Source organism: Gigantopelta aegis, unplaced genomic scaffold, assembly GCF_016097555.1.
Source record: "Gigantopelta aegis isolate Gae_Host unplaced genomic scaffold, Gae_host_genome ctg4774_pilon_pilon, whole genome shotgun sequence".
NCBI lineage: Eukaryota > Metazoa > Mollusca > Gastropoda > Neomphalida > Peltospiridae > Gigantopelta > Gigantopelta aegis.
This window is the reverse complement of record NW_024534038.1, coordinates 24,934-35,988: the sequence shown is the minus strand read 5'-3', so window position 1 is coordinate 35,988 and position 11,055 is coordinate 24,934. Positions and strand designations below refer to the sequence as shown.

The window sequence follows — 11,055 nt, the reverse complement described above, 5'->3', positions numbered from 1 at the left end:
TTCATTTTCTTCGTCAATGTTTACACCTGTTAATAAGCAATTCAACAAGTTCTTTCATTTTTGGAGCTTCAGTAATGGATTCTTTCAATTTCTGTTTCAAATCCAAACTTCACATTAAAATCCCCAAAAAAGATATAAGTGATCATTGTTACCAACACCTTTTAAAGAGCACTTTCAATGTTACTCTTCTATTTCTCTCTGTTCGGATATTCTGATTCATCAATAGCAATTCTCTTAGCCCACTTTACTCCTGAAGTTTTGGCTTTTACCTGCGACATCTACAATACTCATATAATTTGAACGAGGATAAGATTAACACACACTATTGTTGATTTGTTCTGTTGTATTTGTAGATTCAAGACGCAACTGGCTTTCGAAAAGGAGTAACTTCAAATTTGGAACATCTGCTAATGTTTTATACTTCCACTGATTGTGAATTTATGATTACGCTGCATTTGTATTATCATTATGTTTTGCGAAATAAATGTTTGATGTTTCCGATAGCCATTTTACTTTCCTATCTTTGTTACTTTCAAAAACCTTCAGATTAGCGATATAAGCGCCTCCAACTCATCCTTAAATTCTTCTCTGCAAAATTTTTTCATATCTTTGATAATATTGACATTACAACAGAATAATGAGGCTGAAGTAGATCAAAAAGATTTCAGCATGTGTCCAATATTGTTTCTTCTTCAATATTGACTTTAGATGATGCTTTATTTGCAGTAATGACTGCTTTCTTTCATCACTAGCTTCTTCGATTGCTGTTAGAACACGTTGTGTTAAGATTTGCTATAATGATTAAGCTCTTGAACATGTTGCCTTCATTCTACAATCTTTGATGCTGTCCACTGCATTATACTGCATTAACATCTTGCAGGTATCTACTCTTCCTTCAGCTTCTGCTCTATCGAGATACTCATACCTTTTTTTTTGAATGGGAAGAATATTTGGGGCTTTCTGCTCCAAATTGAAGGATCTTTTCAGTTGACATGAAGTGGATTGTTTGAGAAGACAACCACTATATCTGCCAATGCAGTAAAACCAACACATTGTCCGTTCTTACTGCCGAATATTGGGTCTACTTTTTCTTGAAGTAGTGATTGACCACTGCAATATTTCCACAATCCTTGCTAACATCAGTGCTGTCTGACCCTCTTCATTCTGCTAGTTCACATACAATTCCCAACTCTATGAGAAGTAAGCTATTTCTTCAGAGACGCTATCACTACCAAGGTTTTTGCTTACACCTACAAGTGACTGCTCAAAAGTGAAAGTTAAAGATCTCCTCCTCCATTATGATAGAACTAATTGTCAATAGACATTTGAAAGATGCCAAGGGTACGATTTGAAACATAACCTTAACTTTTTGCTTCTACGTGCCCCAACATAAGAGACGTGCTTGAGAAGATAGTGCCAGATATCGAATAGTTATCGATCCTGTTTCAATGTGAATACGGCTTAGGAATTTTCGTTCTCTGCAAATACGAATTTTATGAGTTTATCAAGGCTTTCTTTTGTTTTTCGTTGCCACTTTCCTGTAAGTTTGATACCAACTTCACATGTTCCTTCAGACCATTTCTCTTTGATACAAGTGCTGTTTCAATAGCTGTCTTAATGTCTTTCAGTTGGGCATAACTTCTCAAACACTTCTAGTACTTTATATACTCTTCTACTTCAGTTTGTAGCTTAATGTTAGGTGGAAACTGCTCCACAAGCTCCGCATCAGCTCACAGCAGTCCAAGAAATGATATAGCGTCCAGTGTAATTTTATCAAATATTCCTCATTGTTTGTTACTTGAGTTAGACCCTTTCATCAGTGTTGTATTTTCAGCCCAAACGTGCAATATTGATCCCTCAAATTTTTTACTTTCTACCAACTCACCAAAGTAATTTCTGATGTTTTGTCAAAAGTAGAACATATTTTTCTTTGAAGATTTTGTAGATCCTTTGCTACTGTGATCCTCGAGCTGATCGGTATAACCTCTTTTTGAGATATTCTTTGGAATGTCTTCTTTGTGAAGACCCAATTATTGGTATTATCTTTGCTTAAAACATCTTGCTCCCAGTCTTTAGCTAAACAATAGGCAGCTTGTTTTGCAGGGCCGCCTCCATTAATAAGACAATCTAGAAATAATCGACAATGTCCTCCTCTCAGTGCCTGAAACATTGTTTTTGAAACTCATATCTGCCACAAACTCATGAAATGACATCATTATAATTAGGAGAATCTTTTCAACTGTTTCTGAATTAAAGTTTTTACTGTACATATCAGCAGCTATTTCACCAATGCATTTTCTGGTAGCTTTACTCAAATCTGAAAACGTTTTTCTCAGTACATCGTCCAATATCCTGCGTACTTTCTTTGCCTCAACACCCTGGTAAATTAATGTAGAAAAAAAAATGCCTAAAAGCTAGCTGGTATGAAATATTTCTGACACAAAGCTCTTACATGTAATTACAAGTTTGTAACAGTTCTTTTATGAATGCAAAACAATTTTTCGCAAGATTATCATGAATCAGTAACTTGAAGTATGACTTTGCACTACACAAATAATTATGGTATACTACAATATAAATTGCATTATCTTGATTTGTTCAAGCAAAGCCACGGCTAGTTTACATAGTGATTTCCTATAAAACCTATATTTTGAATACTTGCATATCTAAGACTTTATAATAATATTTCTTTTTATTTTTGACTCTCAAAGAGCAATAAAGGTCTACTTGCTTGGTGGGTATATCCATACCTATATAATATATTTGCATTACTTTTCATCTAGAAGGTAGAACCTCCAAGATAGTCTTAAGGTCCATGTAAGTAATATATATATGTGTGTTATATAAGCCAGAGTGATTTCAACTTTTTTAACTATTGGTGCACAGAACTAATGAAGCTATCTAACAAATTAACTTCAATTTCAACCCAAAACATTTACTGTCAACATGACAACTCTGGTTTGATTAACAGCCACATGTACATACATTACAATATAGAGATAAGAGAGTATAATATAAATTATAGTGATACTCTACTATATACAATTACAGTAAGGGTGTGACTTGCGTCTATCAAAACCCCCATAGCACTTTTTTACAATGCATTTTTCTAACTCAGCCTCACCTACTCCAACACTATAATTACAGCTTTGAATACAAATAGTAGCACCAAGATTAAAATTTAACTGTTTCATACCTTCTTTATTCTCTACCAAATATCTCAAGGTTTATATAGCCAGAGTAGTTTCATTTGTCTTTAACAGTGCAATCATCACTTCTTTCCCACGATGAATCCGGTCTTTCAAGCCACTGCTGAACAAAAGCACTTTCTGGACTGTCAGGATCTCTCTTTTTTAATTCAGTAATTAATTCTTCTGTTACACCAGGAAGACACAAACAACACAAAATGGTTCCAAGCTGTGCCAATAGACACTAACAACTCCAATAACTCTCCTTTGTTGGTTTATCTAGAAAGGCAAGTTTATTTTATTAAAAAATATGCCGGTGATATATAATATATTATATACCTAATAATGTTGCTGGCCCAGGATTAATCTCTATGTCCCCTGATAAAATGAGGAGAAGTGACAGAATAAAGATAGCAGATGTGAAGGTTCCCGATATGAGATCTATTACACCATGTTTCTTTTCTTTCAATGGCCGATTCTTTCCCAATACGTACACCACGGCGTGATCGCAGGATACAACAGTTCCACGCTCCAATTCTAACCCCCATTTGACAGAAATCTATCATCGTGGCACTGACAAATGGGAGACACGGCCCCAAATAAGATTGACTAGCGTAACGACGGCAATTTACGGAGAGTCGTTGTAAAATGACTATAGTTACGTTATTATGCAATATGTCCGCCCTCGCCTTCTGTACAATGGAGGGCAAATGAAAAACACCTGAGCAATGGAGAGTGGCTTAGCACACATTATGTGATTTGAAACACGAGGGTTGTGCTATTGTAGTTAAAGCGTACAATATTCCTGTATTGTAGCTTATAATAACATAGGTAGACAGTCTTTATCCTATTAAGTCAATGTACACAATGCCTGATATTATTGTAATGTTTACTTTGTGAGAGTGACTGTGTTACAAAAGATTAATTAATTGATGTAGGAATAATTATATTTAAAAAATCATAGTTTTCTAAAAAACAAAAAATATCAAACAAAAAAATATTCAAAAATGCCAGCAAATTAATTGTTCAAAACATGTATTCTTGTTCAGTTTTCCTCTCAAAGATAATTTTCAAAGTTTATCCAAATATTTATCAATACTTGGAATGCTTTCTGAGAGACCCTTCCTCTGTCTGGTTGCCTTGACAACAGCAGCTGGCTTAGTGCTTGGGTCAAAGGGATCACCTGACATAACCTCCCAGTGATCAAAGACACATTGTGGAAAGGCCTGACCACCAGTACTACCTCGAAGATCACCACTAAAGCCTGCAGGAGAGGACAATGGAGATATAGTTGAAACTGTAAAGATATTGACTTACCAAAGGATTCATTCACTGGTAGATAAGCCTTAACAATATACATTGGATGTCCCTACAAGTGGACACTCTTCAAAAACATGTCCTCTGCGTCGATTTAATACAGAGTAACACATTACCAATAGTTGTATCAGGACACTAAACAGAACACAAGTATTATAGAGTATGGCTCCATAAATTATTACACACCAATGTCGTTGATCTTAATGTTAACATTTAATATTATAGTGACAAACATTAATATAATCAGTAAGCAATAATACAGTAAGTACATCTTAATAAATTATATTATTTTAGTTTCATTAAAGGAGTATTATTTATTCCCCATTTTATAATTATGTATATATATTTTTATTGGTAATATTCTTTACCATAAACTATTGATAACATACTTGTATTTCTACTTGATAGATAGGTTCCATTAGACGAGGTTTTGCAGTCAGTACAGAGGAGTACACAACACGCGAGCAGTTGGTACAATTTGACCTCCCCACGATGCATGGGATCAGAATGAATGAGCACATCGTGAAGATCAAAACGAACACCACGCATGTTCTCTTCACACAAGACACTCTATTTAATCAAAAAATAAGAGAGACAGTCAAACATACACTATATAAAATATAAACAAATCTTAATTTTTTTGATTTCTGCTCACTTCTTTGGAGGCCCATTGGAAACCAGCAACAATACTGTCTTAGTTTCACTGAGATATTGAGCTCCTTTAGTTAAATCAATCAACATATTAGGACCATGTCCTTCAGGTCCAAAACACCAAATCTTTCGTGATTTCTCCTGCATCCCATCCATATTTATCGGCAAGGAACCCTAGCTCGTGCTTTGTGTTCTTGACTATAAGTCACAATATCCTAAAACAATACGACTACAATAGGGAAGATGTGAAAAGGGAAAGAGAGTCTACCTGATCAATGTTTTCAGCTAAACCTTCTGGGAATGGAGAGCTTTCATGAAAAGTCTGTTCAATTTGTTACGTGATTTAGCCAAACATAGAACACTGCTTTCATCAGTAACTGTTTCACGATAAGAGACAACTGGATCAGATTTCTAAATAGTTAAAGAAACACAAAGGAATAATCAGTAGCAAAGTATTATTGAGGATACAAGAACTACATACCTTGATCGAATGCAGGCATGATCTTCTTCTAAATCTTTTGAGACAAATTTCCAAATGGAGTTCACCAGCACCAGCTACTATATGAGTTCACCACTTTCTTCAGTGGTACACTAATAGAAAATATGACATTCACTATCTAACATCTTGGTCTAATGTATCTACTTCTGACTATGCATCTATCCATTTATCCATCCCATACCTGGACCATAGGATCAGATTTAGCAATCGTTTCAATCCCTCCTCCACAAGTTTTGGCAATCAGCTGGGTTCTCACTTTCCACAGAGACACGTACCACAGGGCTCACACTAAACTTCATTACTACACAAAGAAACAAATGTATCTGTTTTATCATCTGACCTTTCCTTTCCTAGACATCTCTCTGTTATTCTTCCTTTTACTTATACTACATCTACTTACCCTCATATTGGTGAGCTTGTTCGTAAGTTGTAATGGTACCAGTCTTTACAAGGAATTGAATCCACACCCCCAAAGGATGACAAGAAAAAACCAAGACCAACAACAACCCATCTGACAAAGTGCCACCACTGTAGCACTAGGTACCAGGGGACATCATCAATGTTCAAACTAGAGCGACCCAAATCATGGACAACCATCGTCCTAAAAATAACAAAAACTCCAAAAATGTTATGTTGCTAAAGAAATAACAGTGTATATTATAGCAATGTATTAATATTTTCAGTTTCACCTATATACAAGTAGCATTTTGAAATGATAATGTCCTGCTAAATTTATTGCTTGTAAGCATTAATTCCCAATGTCAACATCGCTACTTTTTGTCTTAAAAAAAAAACTCCAAAAATGTTAATGTTGCTAATTTTCACAGTTAAATAAACAGTTGTATCCCCCCCCCCCCCCCCCCCCCCCCCCCATCGTATATTATTATTATTATTGTATATTATATATCATAATATATTATTATTATTGTAATAAACATTCTATATTATTGTACCTTTGAATTGATTTAAGGTAGACCCCATTTCTTTGTTCCAGGACATAGTTGGGTCCCATGATGCGACTTTTTGACCAGTTCCAATAACACCACTAAACACACGCCCCCCCCCCCCCCCCCCCCCCCCCCCCCCCCCCCCCCCCCCCCCCCCCCCCCCCCCGACCAACCCCCCCCCCCCCCCCCCCCCCCCCCCCCCCCCCCCCCCCCCCCCCCCCCCCCCCCCCCCCCCCCCCCCCCCCCCCCCCCCCCCCCCCCCCCCCCCCCCCCCCCCCCCCCCAACCCCCCCCCCCCCCCCCCCCCCCCCCCCCCCCCCCCCCCCCCCCCCCCCCCCCCCCCCCCCCCCCCCCCCCCCCCCCCCCCCCCCCCCCCCCCCACCCCCCCCCCCCCCCCCCCCCCCCCCCCCCCCCCCCCCCCCCCCCCCGCCCCCCCCCCCCCCCCCCCCCCCGCCCCCCCCCCCCCCCCCCCCCCCCCCCCCCCCCCCCCCCCCCCCCCCCCCCCCCCCCCCCCCCCCCCCCCCCCCCCCCCCCCCCCCCCCCCCCCCCCCCCCCCCCCCCCCCCCCCCCCCCCCCCCCCCCCCCCCCCCCCCCCCCCCCCCCCCCCCCCCCCCCCCCCCCCCCCCCCCCCCCCCCCCCCCCCCCCCCCCCCCCCCCCCCCCCCCCCCCCCCCCCCCCCCCCCCCCCCCCCCCCCCCCCATACCCCCCCCCCCCCCCCCCCCCCCCCCCCCCCCCCCCCCCCCCCCCCCCCCCCCCCCCCCCCCCCCCCCCCCCCCCCCCCCCCCCCCACCCCCCCCCCCCCCCCCCCCCCCCCCCCCCCCCCCCCCCCCCCCCCCCCCCACCCCCCCCCCCCCCCCCCCCCCCCCCCCCCCACCCCCCCCCCCCCCCCCCCCCCCCCACCCCCCCCCCCCCCCCCCCCCCCCCCCCCCCCCCCCCCCCCCCCCCCCCCCCCCCCCCCCCCCCCCCCCCCCCCCCCCCCCCCCCCCCCCCCCCCCCCCCCCCCCCCCCCCCCCCCCCCCCCCCCCCCCCCCCCCCCCCCCCCCCCCCCCCCCCCCCCCCCCCCCCCCCCCCCCCCCCCCCCCCCCCCCCCCCCCCCCCCCCCCCCACGCCCAGGCCCCCCCCCCCCCCCCCCCCCCCCCCCCCCCCCCCCCCCCCCCCCCCCCCCCCCCCCCCCCCCCCCCCCCCCCCCCCCCCCCCCCCCCCCCCCCCCCCCCCCCCCCCCCCCGAAACGTCCCCTATCAGAAGCTGGGAACCATTTTGCTAACATACATCATCAAAGGTGCCTAAAGTAGTACAGAAATCAAATTATTAATAACTTAACTGATTGTTGTATCTCTAATTTCTTACTTTAGGATCACAGTTTTTAATGCCTAATGCACAGGGATCATCATGAGGTCCTTCGTAGAGCAGTTCCATCCGATATTGTTGAGCAAGTGACAGGAGATGGGGAAAGATGAATGGTGATCATCTGGAGCAAAGTGTCACCCAGCTGGTAACCATTTGGGCATTATAGCTTTGAGTAGGGCTTTTCCCTTCAAAATCCTATAGTTAAGATTTGTTAATATTACCTGCTGTTATAGTTGAAGGTATTACCTTTCTTCAGGGTCAAGTTTGATTCCAAGTTTGTCAATGAGTTTCTGAGTCTCGTCTTTCTTAAAGTTCATGACAGCATCAAAGACCTAATCAGTGAAAAAACAAGATAAAGGTACATGTAAGATATAAAGTTAAATCTAATAGTTGGCTGAATGCTAGTTCTTGAGCAATTCGCTTCTAGACCATAGTGAAAGGAGAATTGTTTCCTCCTTTGTCCATTGTCTAGAAACAGTTACTTAAGACTAGCTGAATGCAATAAAGAAAGATGTTAAAAAATTATTAAAACTACCTGTAAATGGGTCAAGAATAAAATGGCAAAAATCCACGGACGTATCGTCGCCATCCCTCCTTGTTCCATTTCCGTTCGGAGGAGAGTAATAGTGTTCCCCCCAAAGGCGCTTCATCAATTGGCTGGCCAATTTGCAAATTTTGCTCTGTACATTTCAGCAAATTGCTTCAAGGTAAATGCCCACATGGGAGGCCAGAACCAAAACCAACTGTCCATCACTAGGATCAACCTAAAGAGAAACATAGAATATGTTCTTGTGACTAATGTAAGTGGTAGATAACAGCTGACTTTATTCTGTTATTTCATACTAACCATATGTTTCCCATTGGACCGTCTTCATCAGCGTATGTAGCAATGATTGCATTAATGGACCCAATAATTCGCGGAAGGTTTGATAAAGATCTTCCTGTTCCAGCTGAAGTTCTAGTAAAGCACGATCCCATCTTATTCATAAAGGTAACTGGTTTGATCCTTTCAGCAATGGCCTGACGTAGGACAGTCTCAGTTTGAACACACACTCCTGTAAAAGACAATATAAAATTTTCTCCTACAACTAGTATCATTCTACTTACCACTGACACAGTCTACAACTACTAGAGCACCATCTGTGACACGTAGAGCAGCTGTCACTTCAGAAGAGAAGTCAACATGGCCAGGAGAGTCAATGAGATTGATCAAGAACCATTGCCATCTTTCTCTTTTTGATGTATTCCATGTCTTTGTCTTGTAGTTCATAATAGAGTGAAATTGCACTAAAAGGGTAAATGATTTCATTATTAGAAATGGAAAATATTTTGAGCTCACGTTGACTTGATTGTGATACAACGTTTCTGTTCATCTTCTCTTACATCAGTGTAACGATCACCAGTTTTTGTTCCCGGCAATGATCCCAGCTTTGACAACCAGAGAATCAGTGAGTGTAGTCTTGCCATGATCAACATGGGCAATCACGGACATGTACGGACATTAGTCCGCTTGTCCATAATGGCTCGGACCTAAAGAGAGAAAAGAAATACCAGTACATTCAGTTCTGCAGCTATAACTAACCTGTTCTACAGTGAAGCGCACCTACAAGTTGGAATGCATAAAAGATAAAAGAGTAAAAGCATTACATGGTTACACAGCAGTTGCTACAATTTAGCATACATGAACATAATATCATAAACATACTATGTTAGTGTAAGATTCTAACTCAAATGAAACTCACCATTTTTGAAATTTGGAGAGAAGTTCTAATCCAATCAAATAACGAAAATCCAAAAAACAATTTTCTCTTTCAGTAAAGAATAACGCAAGTCTTCAATGAAAATTCAGTGTCCTAATGTAGAACTTACAAGATCACATCTTTAACAAAAGTAACTAAAACCAATAGCCCCAAGTCACTCATCTTTTATACAAAAATCAAATTGTGTCGCTAACATGGTGCAATAACCGTCTTCTATGATTAGGTTCAAATGGTGCAATAGCAGACAGCTCCACCCACTCTGAGCTTTGCTGAAGCTCCGCCTATTGTTAGAACAACTCCAGTAATATTGGATTTGTGATTTTTGCTGTCTCAGCCATGGCTGGGTTTGGTGATACTTTTAATCTTCTATTATTTGTCCAAATCAAAAGTGTATGAATTATAACCAGCTAAGTACTTTAAAATGAATAAACACCAAATACATTACAGCAGAACATTGCATCTTTTAATAGTATACACTTGATTTCAATATAAAATCATATAAATAGTTACTATGTGATTATAAGCAATTTTGGTATTGTCATAGTTTATTATGTAATATTTTATGTGTTAACAGAAGCATTCGAAAGTGAAGAAGAAATATGTAAAATGGCCAAGTCTTATCACTCAGTGAGATACATTTAATGGAGTATTTTTATTACTTCATATCTACCATTAGGTATGGCATGAAATGGAACAACGACTCCATGTTGGTCCTCCTAAGCCAGGCAGCGAGAGAGAGAAGACTTCAATGATCAATTAAAGAGCATGAGAGATACTGTGTTGCATGTAATTAAATCGAGAGAAGAAGGTACTGAACGAACAGAGATACCATTTATTGATGCTCTCCTTCAGTCTCAAGTACCAGAGGATCAAGTATGTGATATGCATCTGAAATATTCAATTCAAAGTTGTCATTTCAGATGGTATCTGATGGTATTACATTTATGGTTGGTGGTTTTACATACTTCAGGTTATCTCTTAGTGTGGGCTATCTACTACATGAATCTGTATCCTGAAGTAAAAAGCTAAGGTTATTCAGGAGATGAAAGATTTAGTGGGAAGTGATCGAGACAAGAAACTGAAGGCTATGTTTATTCAACAATACATATGTTGCTCTTCATTTAGGGGTTAAAAAACTGGTATTGTTTTTGTTCATAGATTTATGTGTCAAGTTTTAGATGAAAGTTTATGAATGTCAGTTTTAGCTCCTTATGCTACCTGGTATTGTGATCACGATATTGTTGTGGGTGGGTACTGTATCCTAGCTGGTACACCCATCGTTCTAGCTTGGGTGTGTCTCTAAAGAACCAATGTATCTGGAAAGACACTGAAAAGTAAGAGAATAAA

General features: G+C 41.9%; 1 pseudogene; it reads right to left on the bottom strand.

Moving 5' to 3' along the window:
* Positions 1-4,258: 4,258 nt before the first annotated feature.
* LOC121366112 lies at positions 4,259-10,414 on the bottom strand (annotated as a pseudogene).
* Between the last annotated feature and the right edge of the window lie 641 nt (positions 10,415-11,055).